General features: G+C 48.9%; 2 long non-coding RNA genes across 2 annotated transcripts in view; one reads left to right on the top strand and one right to left on the bottom strand.

Moving 5' to 3' along the window:
- Nucleotides 1–1,638: 1,638 nt before the first annotated feature.
- On the bottom strand, nucleotides 1,639–3,437 carry LOC118920471 (uncharacterized). Its single transcript, XR_005027927.2, has 2 exons — nucleotides 3,359–3,437; nucleotides 1,639–2,244 (listed from the first exon to the last, which is right to left on the bottom strand). It is a non-coding gene; the product is annotated as an uncharacterized LOC118920471 (long non-coding RNA).
- A 7,147-nt stretch (nucleotides 3,438–10,584) lies between these two features.
- Nucleotides 10,585–14,273, top strand: part of LOC130681710 (uncharacterized) — a 4,322-nt gene continuing 633 nt past the window's right edge. Inside the window, exons 1-3 of the long non-coding RNA XR_008994978.1 lie at nucleotides 10,585–10,783; nucleotides 12,393–12,471; nucleotides 13,486–14,273. The exon at nucleotides 13,486–14,273 is cut by the window's right edge and continues 633 nt beyond it. This is a non-coding gene — a long non-coding RNA (uncharacterized LOC130681710). The remainder of the gene's footprint in view (nucleotides 10,784–12,392; nucleotides 12,472–13,485) is intronic.

Genomic DNA, 14,273 nt, shown 5'->3' with positions numbered 1-14,273 from the left:
TATTTATTATTGTTATTAATTATTTATGGTATAGAAGCTTTCTTGGAACTCATAGTGGAACAGAATGAAGGAGGATGTTTCATCCCGGGCTCAGGCTCTGTACAGCGAGTGAGACAGAGCCTCACACGGGAGGCCCACCTGCTGACACCCACATGGTTCTGTGACCTGTCAGGTGATGCCTGGAGGCTCCTCCCCTCCCTCCTTGGGGCCCAGGACATTCCCAGCAGCAGTGCCACTCTTTCTCTGTCAGCTGTGCGTCCCTCAAGCTCCTTCATGGAATTTGGTCTCCCAGTCCCTCCCATCCTATTTTCCTGGTGGTCTGCTTTGAAGGCCTCTCTGTGATCCTGCTAGTGTCCCAGCCACCCCGGCTGACCCTGAGTGTGTGTGTGCATGAGCGTGTCTGCACCATCACAGCTAAAGGCCTGGCTGGGGAGTGAGACACACCTGGGACAGAATCCTGGCCACGCCTCCCACTGGCCATGTGATCTAGTGAAGATCACCTAACTGCAGTTTTCATACTCAGTTTCCTCAACTTCAAAATGGATGATAAAAATTGCCTTCAATGGTGCCCTGAGGGTCAACAGGATCATGGTGAAAAATCAGTGGATCTTCATAAGTGGACTCCCTATGCCTTGAGAGGTAAAAAGGGGTGGAGTTTTTTAGATCTCTGCTATTTTCTAGAAGCTGACATCTCACTTCTAAATGCCATTTTTTTCAGCTGCTAATAGGAGTAATAGCAGTGGTAACAGTAGTAGATACAGATGTAAAGTAACAGAAGAAGCTACCATTTATTGAGGACTTAACATATCCTGGGTAGTGAGCTACAGATACTAAACTCTAGTGCTTCCCAGGTAAAAAGGCATCAGGGTGTCTGAGACTAAGTTTCAGCCAGTCGTGGCAGGAAAGTGGTGTTTCAGGGGAGGGACAGTATGAGTGGGAAACCCTAGAAATTAAGTTAGAAACACATTGTGTTGGGTCTTATGTACTGTATTTAAGAAGGTGTGCATTACTCTGTAGAGAGCAATAGCTCTGCATAAGTGGAGTGACAAGTCCATAAAAGTGGCTCAGGGAGCGGGTTTGGGAAGAAGTGCACAGGATTCGATGGAGCCATTAGGGGACGAAAGAGGCACCTCACCGGGAGGTGATCACAGAGCAATTGTTACACCCAAATGTGAGTGGAACTAAACTCATCACACAAGTGGTGAGCAGGAAATGTGTATTTGCAAAATACATTTCCTTTTTGTGTTATTGATTTATTCATTCATTCTTTCATTCATTCATTTTCTTTTGTTTTCTCTGTGTGTGTGTAGGAGGATGGCGGATGTTTGCTGGGGTGGCTCAGAGTAGGAGAAGGAGTACATGGAGGCGGGAACACGGAGGGACTGGGTTGGGCCCTGGAAGTGTCCAGAAACCAAGAATGTAGGTATATGGAAAGGCAGTTAGGACTTGGGCTCAGTGATGTGCTTCAAGGCCCGGGTGACACAGGACAAAGCCCAGTTGCCGGCCTCTGTGCCCCTCACCCTCTACCAACCTCCACCAGAGTGTCACTCTGGCCCGTGAGGCCCCAAGCCCAGCACCACTGAGGGGACGGGAGAGAAGAACAATGGGCCCCGAGAGGAAGAGATTCTCTTGGAAAGATGCTGAGCAGGTTTCTGGTTTTATTGCTGGAAGAAGGTACAGCATGGAGAGACACAGGGCTCTGACATGGGAATGTGCGTCCTAGGCCAGACGATGGGGCTGCAGGAGCAGATTTGTTTCAGGAACCCAGGGAGGAGCTACTGTCTGTGCAAGTTCAGTGTCTCCTCTGGGACGTGTCAGACGCTGAGGCGGGCCTCTGAGGAGAAGGACAAAGTGCCAGCAGTTCTCTGCCCCAAGTCTGCTCTTTTTGGCGCAGGTCCGTTTCAGCAGCAGCCTCCGGAGGACTGACCCACACCCCCTCCGCAGCAGCTGGAGCCCCCCGAGGGCTGGCTGCAGCAGTCAGCAGGTTTGTGGTGCCTGCGGTGGCAGTGGGCTCTGTGGTGCCTGTGGTGGCCCAGGAAGCAGCCGCCAGCCCCGGAGCTGGGGCCACAGCAGCTCCCTAGGCTGGGGCCACAGCAGTCCCCGGAGCTGACACTACAGCAGGAAGAGGCTGGAGGGCACTTTGGGGGACACTTTGGGGGGCATTTAGGGGCAGGACACTTGGGAGGGGCCTGGCACTGCTGTTGGCTCTGCTGGCAGGACATCTTGGTGGTGAGGGTTCTGGAGCTGGGGGAGAAGCAGACAGCAGGTCAGACCCGGCACACGGGGGACACCCTGCCCCTCCCTCCCGTGCTCTCAGCAGGAGTTCTTGTCCCTCTGTTTTGGTCTCTGTTCTGTGTAGTCCTGCTAATTCCACGCTCAAAGTTTCATGATCTGCAGTAGTTACCCACGAGCTCTCACACCATTTCCTTTGAGTCTCACAATTTCTATTGAAGTTTGAGAGGGATTATTTTATCTTTTACAAGGAAGGACACTGTGGCAAAAAATCTGTAAGAATATACCTGCCGTAATCACATGTCTAATAAGTGAAGGAGGTAATCTCACCCTTAACAGGAACCTGAAACTCCCATAATCTCTCCCATGACAAGAACCATGAAAACTGTCCATTCTGTAGCCCAGTTATGAAAGTAAATGTTCGCTTGAAGGAAGGAAATTAAGCATTGCCACTTCCTACGTGATTTTGCTCTGTAGAGACTTGCAGAGACTGTAAATGGTCTGGGAGGCTGGCTGTCCTCCCTGCTTACTTTGTTACTGGGGAGGCTGACGAACAGTCCATTTGCACACGTGTGGGGCCTGAGCTTACGTATCCCGCTCCCGGATGAAGCTCTGCCATTTTCAACATCCCAGGACCTCACACTAAATGCCTTGGCCCAGTGATTCCCAGCTTGTGTCTGGCTTCTTAAACAGAGACCCAATTCCAGTTCTGACACAGAGAGATGTGGGCTCTGGTCAGCCCATGGCACCCTGATGAGCTCTTTCTCTGTTGGCTGAGAACCACTATCCCCAGCTCATCCTTGCAGGGAGGGTGGTGATGCTACTCTCCAAGGTCACATTCTCTCATGAAAACTGTTCTAGTGCAGCCAGAGGGTCCGTGCTTCTGTTCCCTCTGCCTGGACAGCCCAGCCTGCTCAGCTCAACTTGGTACAGCACAAAGGCATAGCCATCCACATCCTCTAGTCCCAGTTGGCCCAGTCCCCTGCGCACACCCTCCCTCAGTCTTCCTAAGGCCTCCCTCCCCATGTCCACGAGGCTGTAGTGCCTCAGAGTCCTACCCCCTGCCGTTTTTCTGGTCTTCCTCCCTCTGGAGAAGGCCCTGCTGTGGTACCCAGGGGACGCTTACCAGGCACTTGGGCTGCAGTGGGTCTTTCAGCACCTCAGGAGGGTGGTGGATGGAACAGCCCTGCCCCAGCGCCCTTTTATCCTGTCCTCAGGCTCTGACCAGCCAGTGAGACAGGGCCTGGGCACAGGAGGCCCGCCTGCTGACACCCACATGGTCCTGTGACCTGACAGGTGATGCCTGGTGGCTCCTCCCCTCTCTCTGTTGGGCCCAGGACATTCCCACCAGCAGTGACACTCTTTCTCTATCAGCTGTGTGTCCCTCACTCTCCTTCAAGGAATTTGGCCTCCCAGCCCCTCCCGTCCTATTTCCCTGGTGGTCTACTTTGAACTAGGACTCACAGAGGCCTCTCTGTGGCCCTGCTAGTGTCCCAGCCACCCCGGCTGACCCTGAGTGTGTGTGTGCATGAGCGTGTCTGCACCATCACAGCTAAAGGCCTAGCTGGGGAGTGAGACACACCTGGGACAGAATCCTGGCCATGCCACCTACTGGCCTAGTGATCTAGTGAAAATCATCTAACTGCAGTTTTCATACTCAGTTTCCTCAACTTCAAAATGTATGATAAAAATTGCTTTCAGTGGTGCACTGAGGATCAAGAAGATCATGGAGGAAAACCCAGTAGACCTTCATAAGTGGACTCCCTATGCCTCGGGATGTAAAAGGGAGTGGAGTTTTTTAGATCCCTCCTATTTTCTAGTAGCCAGTATCTCACTTCTAAATGCCATTTTTTTCGGCTGAGGCCTCTCAGTTCCTTTTCACATGAAGTCTTCCTGTAAAGGAGCTGGATGGAAACGTGGCATTGCCTTGCATAGCAGGGTGAGAATCTGTTTTCCAAAGATCTTACATGGAGGGAGCCTGGTCCTGAGGGTGGGAAAGCAGCAAGGAGACGAGACAGAGAGAGGGTGGCGGTGGGGTTCATGGTGGGGGTGGCCCGAACACAAGTCCCGGTTCGAGGAGGTGGATGACCTTCCAGCACAAAGCCCTGCAGTTCAGAGGGGATCTCCAGTGTTCCTGCTTTGCTTCCACGTGGACACAGTCCTCCATGCAGTGTTTCCTTCCTTTGTGTGTGGAAACTTCTAGGCCATTGAGATACAGGCTGATGTCAGCTTGGTTTGTAGTGAGCGCCCCTTACTGGAGGGCAACATTATAAACCAAAACAGCCAACTGGGTGATGGCAGATCTGAGCTGGGGGTGATCCTGGGAAGAAACCTCTCCCTCCAGGAGCATCCAGAGTGGATCAGAGTGGAACAGATATGACTCAGTGGCTTCTGTAGCTACGTCATACTGGGCTTCCTTATGGTAGAGTGGCCAGGATGTCTGCACTGTGGCTCACACAGAAGCCCAGCAGCTGATTCCTAGAATGATAGGGTGAAGAGGTCATCTGGTCCATGCCTCCGCCTCAAGGTAGGGCAGCCCCTGATGTACAGTCTGCTCAGACTTCGGGGATGACTTACAGCGTGTTGCACTACAGCCCTTGGACTGACCCTCTGGCCTTGGCCATTAGCAGTCAGCGGCTCTGGTCCCTTCAGCAAATGTGTCTGGGCAGTGCCTGCTTTCTCAGGGCCCCTGCTCTCTCACACAGTGATTCTCTCCTCTTCCCAGGGAGCTGGAGGGGCACTTCAACACCTTATGAGAAATAATTCAGACCGAGTTAAATTTTCTTTGTGCCTCCCCACGCTCCTTCCTTCTGGGCTGTGAAGTGGCACAATAGCAAACTTTGGGTCTTTTCCCCTCTCTGTAAATCTTTCTTTTGATTATAAATGATGAGACAATACTCTAAAGAATTAGAAAATATAGATGTCTGTTGCTCTAATTACCAAATGAGGTAAGGTATTTTAAGAGTGGCACAAATACCATGATATAAAAGGGAATAGATTGATACATTAAATGACACAATAATTAAATGTTACGTAGCACAAAATACTGCATGTAGGGTGAAGAGACAAATGATCAACTAGAGAATAATATAGCAGAAATGTCTGGTAAATAATTAATATCCATAACATATAAATAATTCTTCCAAAATGAAAGTAAATCAACATACAAAGACCCAGACATCCCTGTCTGCCCCTTCTCCCCCTCCTCTCTCCCTCATTCACACACACTGAGTTAGGCAGAGCTCCTCCGAGAAACAGAATCACTAGGATGCCTCAGTACATGTTTTTTAAGGAAATGTCTTAAACAGTTGTGGGAGCCAGCAAATTTTAAATCTGCAGAGCAAGGTGGCAGGTGGAAGATGAAGGGGGAGTGGGGTCTGCAGCCTTCAGTCTGAAGGAGGAATCTCCTCTATCCAAGGCCTCAGTCTTTTCTTCTAAGGCTTTCAGTTGACTGGATGAGGTCCACCCACACCATGGAAGGTTTTATCGAAAGTCTACTGATTTAAATGTTAATCACATCTAAAAAGTACCTTCATAGCTACATCTAGACTACTGTGTGACGTAAAATATTGTCCAGGCCAAGCTAACCCTTAAAATCAACCATCACAGTTCATCCATGTCAACTTGGCACCCATACACATCTCCTTAAACCAAATTAATCTCAAAGTAAAGACAATGACAAGGTCACATTTCCAGCTAACATAGTATAGCTGTGCTGTGTACACCAGAAAACACCCTCACCCCTTCCCCAGAAGAGGATGCAAGGTCCCTCAGTGACGTTAGTCTTCTCCTTCATATCGTTAATGAAATACTACAATATCAAGTTGACCAATACTTAAAGACATCAGTCAATGCATCTTATTCACAGGATAAGGAGATAGGAAAGGTAAGAAAGCAAGGATTCTTAAGATATATGCACACATACACACCCATATGCATGATTAACAAAACAAGGAAGAGATACTCATAATACTTGCAGTCCTGGTTATGAAGTATTTTGATTGGTGGGGTGACCTAGCATTCATTCATGAAGGGCTCGGCCCACTCATAGTCCTGTCCGAACCAGGTTGTAGTCTCCCTGATTCAATCAAAGCACAGCAGGCCCAAGGGAAGCCCCAAGGGATCGCCCATGCTCCAGATGTGCTCCCCCCCATGGTGCTCAGTGTCAGTCACCCACCCAGCACAGTGACTTCCTGCTTTGCCTGTTGGTCCCGCAGCGTGATGGGGCCAGAGTGGTGGCCAGGTGGCAGTCTTAGTTTCCTGTTTGATGGAATCACTGCAGCCTGGTGGAATCTTGCCTCCCTTTGGAGCCAAGACCTCTAGGCCAGCAGAGCGGAAGGTCACAGTGATGGGAAGCAAGCATTTTGCTAGTAGATTTCTAGGAGTAATGAAGAGTGGTGCCACCCCCATTTCTATCATTTGATTCCTGGGCCTGTATATTCTGGCTCTAGTAGAAACAGAGCCATATATTGGATGCTCACTTGGAGCACATATAGCCTGCTGAAGAGCCTTGCCCTGGCCATTCAGGGTATCACCACCTGGATGGCAGTGTAACTAGGTCTATAAAGGTCATTCCACCGTTCATCAAGCCAGCTGCTTGAGGATGATGGCATGTGTGGAAGGAACAGAGAATTCCGTGAGCATGGGTCTGCTGCCACACCTTATCTGCTGTATTAGGGATTGCTAGAGAAATGGAATATCTACTTACATATTATATATATATATATATATATATATATATATATATATATATATATATATATATTTTCAAGAATGTGCTCATGCAATTAAGGAGGCTGACAACTCCTACAATCTGTTGCCTGTAAGTTGGAGACACAGGAAACCTGGTGGTGTGATTCAGTCGAAGTTTGAAGGACTGAGAAGCAGGGAAGCCAGTGGGGCAGGTCACAGTCTGGGTGAGGAGGCCCGAGAGCCAGGAGCTCTAAGGGCAGAAGACTGACATCCCATCCCAAGAAATAAGGCAGGAATAAAAAAAGAGGAAGATTCTTCCTTCCTTTGCCTTTTGTTCTATTCAGTTCCTTAAGAGACTTGCTGATGCCCACCCACACTGGGGAGAGTAATCTACTTTACTGCATACACCAATTCAAATACTAATCTCATGCAGAAGGACCCTCACAGACATACCCAGATATAGGGTTTAATCTGGGCACTCTGTGGCCACTCAAGTTAAGACATAAAATTAACCATCGCAGAAAAGATGCTTTGTGGAATACCATGACGATGGATAAGGCATTTCTCAAGTCCATGGATGAGAGCTTTGACAGAATAATTGCATGCAGGGAAGGCAAATCTATATCCAGAGTAAGTTCCTATTCCAGTGAGAACACAAATTGTCCCTTCCATGATGGAGGTGGCCCAATAGAGTCAGCCTGAGAGCAGGTAGCTGTCTGACCACTCTGGGTAATAGGGCCATTATGAGGACTCTGTGGTCTTTACTGATGGCAGATTGGACACCTAACATGTCCTATAGACAGTGTTGCTGAGGCCATGCATAACCTCCACCCCTGCCATAATGGCCACCTTGATTGTGAGTTCACTGGGCAATGGCATGAGTGCCAGGAGAGGGAGGCTGTCCAGTACCTGTGGAATGGGTCCTCCTGTTAAGTTGATCATTTGAGTCCTCTGCTGAGGTCATAATTTGGGGCACATTCACTTGACTGTCTTTGCCCACTTGAGAGGTCTATCCACATACCTACTCTCCAGCCCTCCTTGTCACCAGTTTTCCAGTCATGTTTTTCCCAAGGCCCTGGCCATCCACACAAACCACGGGCCACAGCCCGTGTGTCAGCATGCAGTTGCATGTCTGGCCATTTCTCCTCCCAAGCGAGATGAACAACTGGAGGCACAGTTTGCACTTCCTCCCACCATGAAGATGTCCTTTTACCACTGTCCTTCCGGGGGGCATCCTTCAGGGCTATACCACTGCCCTTGTCCACCGTCAGTGGGTACTTTCATATTTGTAAACCAGGCCGGACTTTTCTCCTCTGTAACCGATTATAAGAAAGTCCCATGAGGACACAGGTGGAGGCTGGGAGAGACAGGTAACATAGCAGGAGAAAACATGGGTATTTGGGCCATTTTTGGGACCCCAAAAACTTACTTTTTCTTTCAAGATCTGCTGAAGCCTCATCTTGCATTTACCAATTCCATTTGATGATGAAGTTCTGCTATGAGACCTTAACTGTTTGGTTCAGTTCATGAAAGGCAGCTCGGGACCCAGCCTGCCATTCACTCAGAGTCCTGGGTCTGTAGTTCTCATGGCTGGGAATGGCTCTAGGAGGCATGATTCTCTGTTGTTATAATTCAGAGTTTTGCTCACTTGAAATGCACCTCTTCCACTCACAAACAGTAAGTATGCATTCAGTAGACCTGGCATCTATTTCACTTCCAAGTTCACCGCGATCAACTAGCCATAGTCATAGCTCTCTGAATCAGAATATTCTGATGGCTGCTTTGACTCTGCCATTCATCAGAGTAACTACACCCACTTGGCCTTTGTTCCCACTTGGCCTCTGCCTCCCTGGGGTCTGTTGTCCCAATTGCATTTAGGTCTCCCAATTCAGTGACACCAGATCCCACTGTAGTTTCTAAGCAAAGAACAATCACAGAGCTCTTCAAGGATGCTGCAGCTCACAAATTTATTTCTCATGCTCATGGTGAAAGATGAGTTCTCTGGACCTTTCCAGGGTGGAGGAGCAGATCTTCAGTGAAAAGCCCACTCTAACAGTCCAATTACCTGAAGCATTTGGATCCCTCCTCCTATGGTAGGCCAGGGAAGCTCTGTCCTCTCATTGCCGTTTGGTGTAGGCCACTCTTTGGTCCATGTTTCAGCCCACCACCCACACTGTTAGAGCCATATCCAATCACCCAAGCCATGACCTTTAGCCTGCAATATCTTTGTGGTGGGCCTATGTCAATCAACTTGGTCTCGCCCAACTTTCTGTTCCATCTGCAGTTATCCCACACCCTTAATATCATTTCACACATTTCCTAGGTTTATGTCTGTATTAACCAGAAAAATTCATCTAGTTCGTTGCAGTATAGTGTACATGTTCATGTGTCCATTTTAAACCTCACCTTTCAGGGCTTAACAGGACTTGAATCCAGGGATTTCACTAGAAGCAAAGAGACAAGGCTGGGGATGGGTCCTGAACAGAGCCAGCAGCGTCTTGCAAGGCAGCTACTTCAGTGAAGGCCACTAGAGTTTCCTTGAGCCATGCAGGGTTACTGTCCTCACATGGGGACAGAGAGGCTGCTTCTACTGGCTGAATAAACTGGGAGGGATTTATAAATTCAAGGTCCCAGCTTTATCAGGATCTTCCCAAATGGCCCCATTCCAATGTTCAGAATCCCAGAAATGGGACATTTAGACATTATGTGAGGCCTGATATCAGGCTCTGGAAGGACACAGCACCACTTCTGTGGGATCCCTGCAAAAATGTGCAACTGAATCTAGTCCAGAAGAAACACCAGAGGAAACTGAATTGAGGGGCACTATAAAAAGCTAATGGCCCATTAAGAATTTAAAAGCATGAAAGACAGAGAAAGCCTGAAGGACTGTCATAAGAAGGAGGAGACAAACTAATCATGGCAGCTAAAGGCAAAAATGCTGGGTCCTAGATTGGATTCATAACCAATCTAATTTTGTTTTGCTATAAAGGACATCAGTAGAACAAGTGGCACATGTGAACAAGCCTGTAGCTATTATGGGCTCACGGGAGCTGGGATTTGAGGACAGAGTGTAAGAAAGCTGGTGTAGGTATACAAGTCAGTCAAGGCAAGAGGGAATGCTGATTTCCACTTTATTGTTTCACATCAGGCTGGGCTATGAAAAGACAAGCTGCAGGGGAACATGGGGCGTGTGCCTTGAGTTTCCCAGGGCAGCACACATATGGGAAGAGAGGTCAGTAAATGGATTTGGGGAAGTGGATTAGGGCCCATGGACACCAGGGACAGGGATCCAGTGGGTCAGACTCAGAGGTCTCACCCAGATCTCTCAGCCCAGCACCCTGGGCAGGCCCAGTAGGAGGAGCCAGAGGAGAAAGTGTCTGTCCATTTGCTGCCCCAAGTCCACTTCTGGTTGGTGCAGGTCCGCTTCAGCAGCAGCCTCCAGAGCGGCCCTGCCCCAGCGCCCTTTTATCCTGTCCTCGGGCTCTGCCCAGCCAATGAGACAGGGCCTGGGCACGGGAGGCCCCCCTGCTGACACCCACATGGTCCTGTGACTGTGTCAGGTCCTGTGACTGTCAGCTCCTCCTTCCCTGCACACCGCCCTTCCTCTGTAGTGGCCCAGCGCAGGTGCTCCCAGATAGGAAAAAGGCCACTTAGAAATGGGTGTGTGGGGTGGATTCTTTCTATCATCTGCCAACGTATTATCCTTATTGGAATCTTCCTCTCATTTTTCTTTCTTGGAGTGTGGCCCCCAACCTTCCCCCTGTCGCTCCTGCGATGTCAGTTCATTAGCCCAGTCTTGGATTGAACAAAGAAGTGACATGGATGCCTCCAAGCTTTTCTATACACACTGCCTCTGGGAGTGAGTAGATATGCACCTGTTTCTAATTGTGGTACATGAATTGGATGTATGTGTTGGGTGAAGTTCACATTCCAAAGTAGATGTACCTCTGAAAATAACCTGAGCTTGGAAAAATTGTTTAGAGGTTAGGTTTGTGGCCCCAGGACTTTCCTCCTGGCACTGGCGGGAGCCAGGATTCCTTGGGCCCACTGTGGCTCTGGGGCACCTCTGGCCGTGTCTGCAGTGATGGCTTGGTTCCCTGAGGACCTGAGGAGGGAAAGGAGAGGAGAGGCTCCCCGTGCACTGTCTGAGGACTCCCCTCCTGGGGCCAGGGGAGGAAGGGCCCGTGGTGGGGAACAGGGTCTGTGCAGAGTTTGGGGGTGAGGTGAGCCTGGGTGAGTTCTGGCCGCGGGTGCGGCAGGGCTGGGGGTGGGTGCACGGCATCCAGCGCATCTCTGGAAGCCTGTGTCTCCATGCCGCGTGCCCCAGGTCCCCGTGTGGTGGGTGGATTGGCCGCACCTGCGGGATGCCCTCCGGGGCTCCAGGCGTCCTTCCTAATGAGGTTCTGAGATGGGAATGAGGTGGAGGGATCTTTGTTGCTGGCTGGCCCGTTTACTGGGGTGTAGGCTTTGCTGTGCGCTGAGCACATGGAGTGGGTTCCTGGGAAGGGTCCCCGGTGTGGGGGCCGCCTGGGAGGCCCCCTGGGTGCAGCGTGGTGCTGACCCAGCCTGGCTTCTTGAGGGCGGTGCCCACCTGTGGTCTGGGCACCGGGGCTTTGTGAGCTGGCTCCTTGGGCAGAGTGGGTTTGGGGGTTGGAGGGCGCCCGGTGTCCTCTTTCCACACCCGTGTCTGCTTGTGCGCCACACGGGATCTCAGTTGCTGCAGTGGGAGGTCTGGGCATGATGCGCTGGCTCGGCTTTTGCAGGATTGCTGTGGGGATGGGGTCCCGTGTGGTTCCGTCCAAGCTGTAGAGTGTTTGCTTCTGTGAGAAGTTGATGGAATTTCGGTGGGGGTGGCATGGAGTCTGCACATTGCTGTGGGTGGAGGGGACTTGTAATAACCTAGCTGTGGGGAAGTTGGGGTTCCTATGGCCAGGATACTCACTGAACTTTAACCACCTGATGATGTAACTGGCCTGTTGCTAGGCTACCGCTTCCACACCTTTAGGCAGTAAGGTATTATTGTGTTATATAGAGAGCTCGGCCCAGTGCTCTGGGCAGAGGCAGAGGCACTAGTGCTCGACCTACAGCCCGGAGAACAAGCCGGGTAATAAACCGTTTCACCTCAAAGAACGTTTTGCTGTCAATTTCTTTGGTCACATTCCATAGTGAACTTGCCCAGGGCTGGAACCCATTGGCAATCACATCGCAGTGTCCGCAGTTTTCAGAGCTCAGGCCTCCACCCACTTGGTTAAGTTTGTTCTTAGATACTTTATTCATGATGCAGTTGTAAAGGGCATGTTTTCTTAATCTCTCTTTCTGATGGTTGGTTATTAGTGAACAGAAGCAAATGACTTTTGTATGTTGATTTCACATCCTGCAAGTTTATTGAACTGCTTTTTAGTTCTAACAGTTGTTTGGTGGTGTGCTGTGGAAACTGGAATTAAAAAATTCCACTCTTTTTACTCCAGGTCGTCCCAGCATCCAAGGCCCAGTGGCCACAGAGGAATCTTCCCAGATACCTCCTAATTACACCTGAACCCCTGCAAGGTGAGTAGCACCCCACTTCAGGTGAACTGGGCTGGGGAGGGCTTGGCCTCTGTGACCGGGTGTGATATCTGCTCTGCTTTTCTGGTTATTCTGCAAAGTAATTTACTTTCCAGCAATTTCAAGCATACAGAAAACTTACAGTGTCAGTACAAACACTCTTTACACAAATTCTCCAGCCTCCCACTTTAGCACACCCATACACTACATCCTCTTGGCCCCTACCCCAAATAGAGACACATTTCCAGCGATCCATCATCTGACCCCAAATGAAGAACTTATTAGGGCCTCCACATGATAATTCCATGCACAGACCCCCTGCAGCTGTCACCTCCTGCCCCAGCTGTGTGCACACATCTTTCCATTCTGATCCCATTTCTTTTTCCTGGAACTGTTCTGGAGACTTCACCTCAGTTGGGATCTCCAGGACCTCATGCATGTGGGATCACATACTATTTGTCCGTGTGGTGCTCTTCACTGAGCATAATGGCTTTAGGGTCCATCCATGCAGCAGGTGCCATGACTTCCTTGTTGACTCCATTGTGTACAGACAACACTTTGTTCATCAGTCTGTCTGTCTGTGGACACCTGGGTCATCTGCACCTTTTGGCTGTTGTGAGTCATGCAACTGTGAACATGTGTGTGCAAATATCTAAGTCCCTGATTTCATATGTTTTGGGCAGATGTCCTTGTTGATATGGAATTGCTGATCATATGTTAATTTTATGTTTGAGTTTCTGGGAACACGCTCCCCCCAGTACTATTTTCAAAGTGGTGGACCATTTTTATTTACTTCATTATGTCTTATTAATGCAGTTTATGGATCAACCCCATTTTGTCCATCCATTCACACCCTGATAGGCATTTGAGTTGTTTCTACCTTTTTGCTGTGGTGAGCAGTGCTGTCAAGAACTCATGGGCCAGGTTCTGTCTGAACAGCATTTTAATTTCTTTGGGGTATTTATCTAGGGGTGGATGTGTAATTACAATCAGGTAATTGTATTTTATCTTTATCAGGAAAAGCCAAGCTATTGTACACAGGCTGCACGCCTTACATTTCCACAAGCAAAGTTTAGGGGCTCCAATTCCTCTACATCCTTGGCAACATGATTTTCAGTTTTCCTGAGTGTGGCCATTCCATATGTGTAGGGGTGTCACTGTGGTTTAATTTGCATTTCCATAGCGTCTAATGCTGTGTGATGCCTGTTCACGAGCTTGTTGAATGTTTGTATATCTTACCTCAAGTCTTTTGTCTACTTTAAAAATGGGGATGTTGTCTTGTTTCCCTGTACGAGTTTGTGGTGTTTTCTGGATAACAGGCTCTTGTCAGATGTACTATACATAGATTTTTCTTCTATTCTGATTTTTTTTTCATGTTGTACTTGGTGACTTTTCATGTAGAAAAGTTTTTAATTTGGGGTAACTCTAATGTATGCTTTCTTATGTTGCTTGCCTTTGGTGTCAGATCTGAGAAGTCATGGCTAAATGCAAGATCATGAACGTTTATCTTCATGTGTTATTCTAGAGTCTTTAATTTTACCTGTTACATTTAAGCCCTTTATATATTTTGAGTTACTACTTGTATGTGATGTGTGTTAAGGATTTAGTTTCATTTCTATGCATGTGAAGAGCCAGTTTCCCCACACTGTTCACTGAAGAGACACATTCTTTCCCTGATTTAATGTTGTTCACCATTGTCAGAAATCAGTTGACAGTTTGTGGTCATTTTTGGGCTTTCCATTCAGCTCCATTCATCTGTATATACATTGGACCCTTGAACAACATGGGAATTAGTGTTAATGACA

The sequence above is a fragment of the Manis pentadactyla genome, chromosome 19 (assembly GCF_030020395.1).
Source record: "Manis pentadactyla isolate mManPen7 chromosome 19, mManPen7.hap1, whole genome shotgun sequence".
NCBI classification, from domain to species: Eukaryota; Metazoa; Chordata; class Mammalia; order Pholidota; family Manidae; genus Manis; species Manis pentadactyla.
Note: the sequence above shows the minus strand (reverse complement) of the source record. Positions and strands in the feature narration are given on the sequence as shown.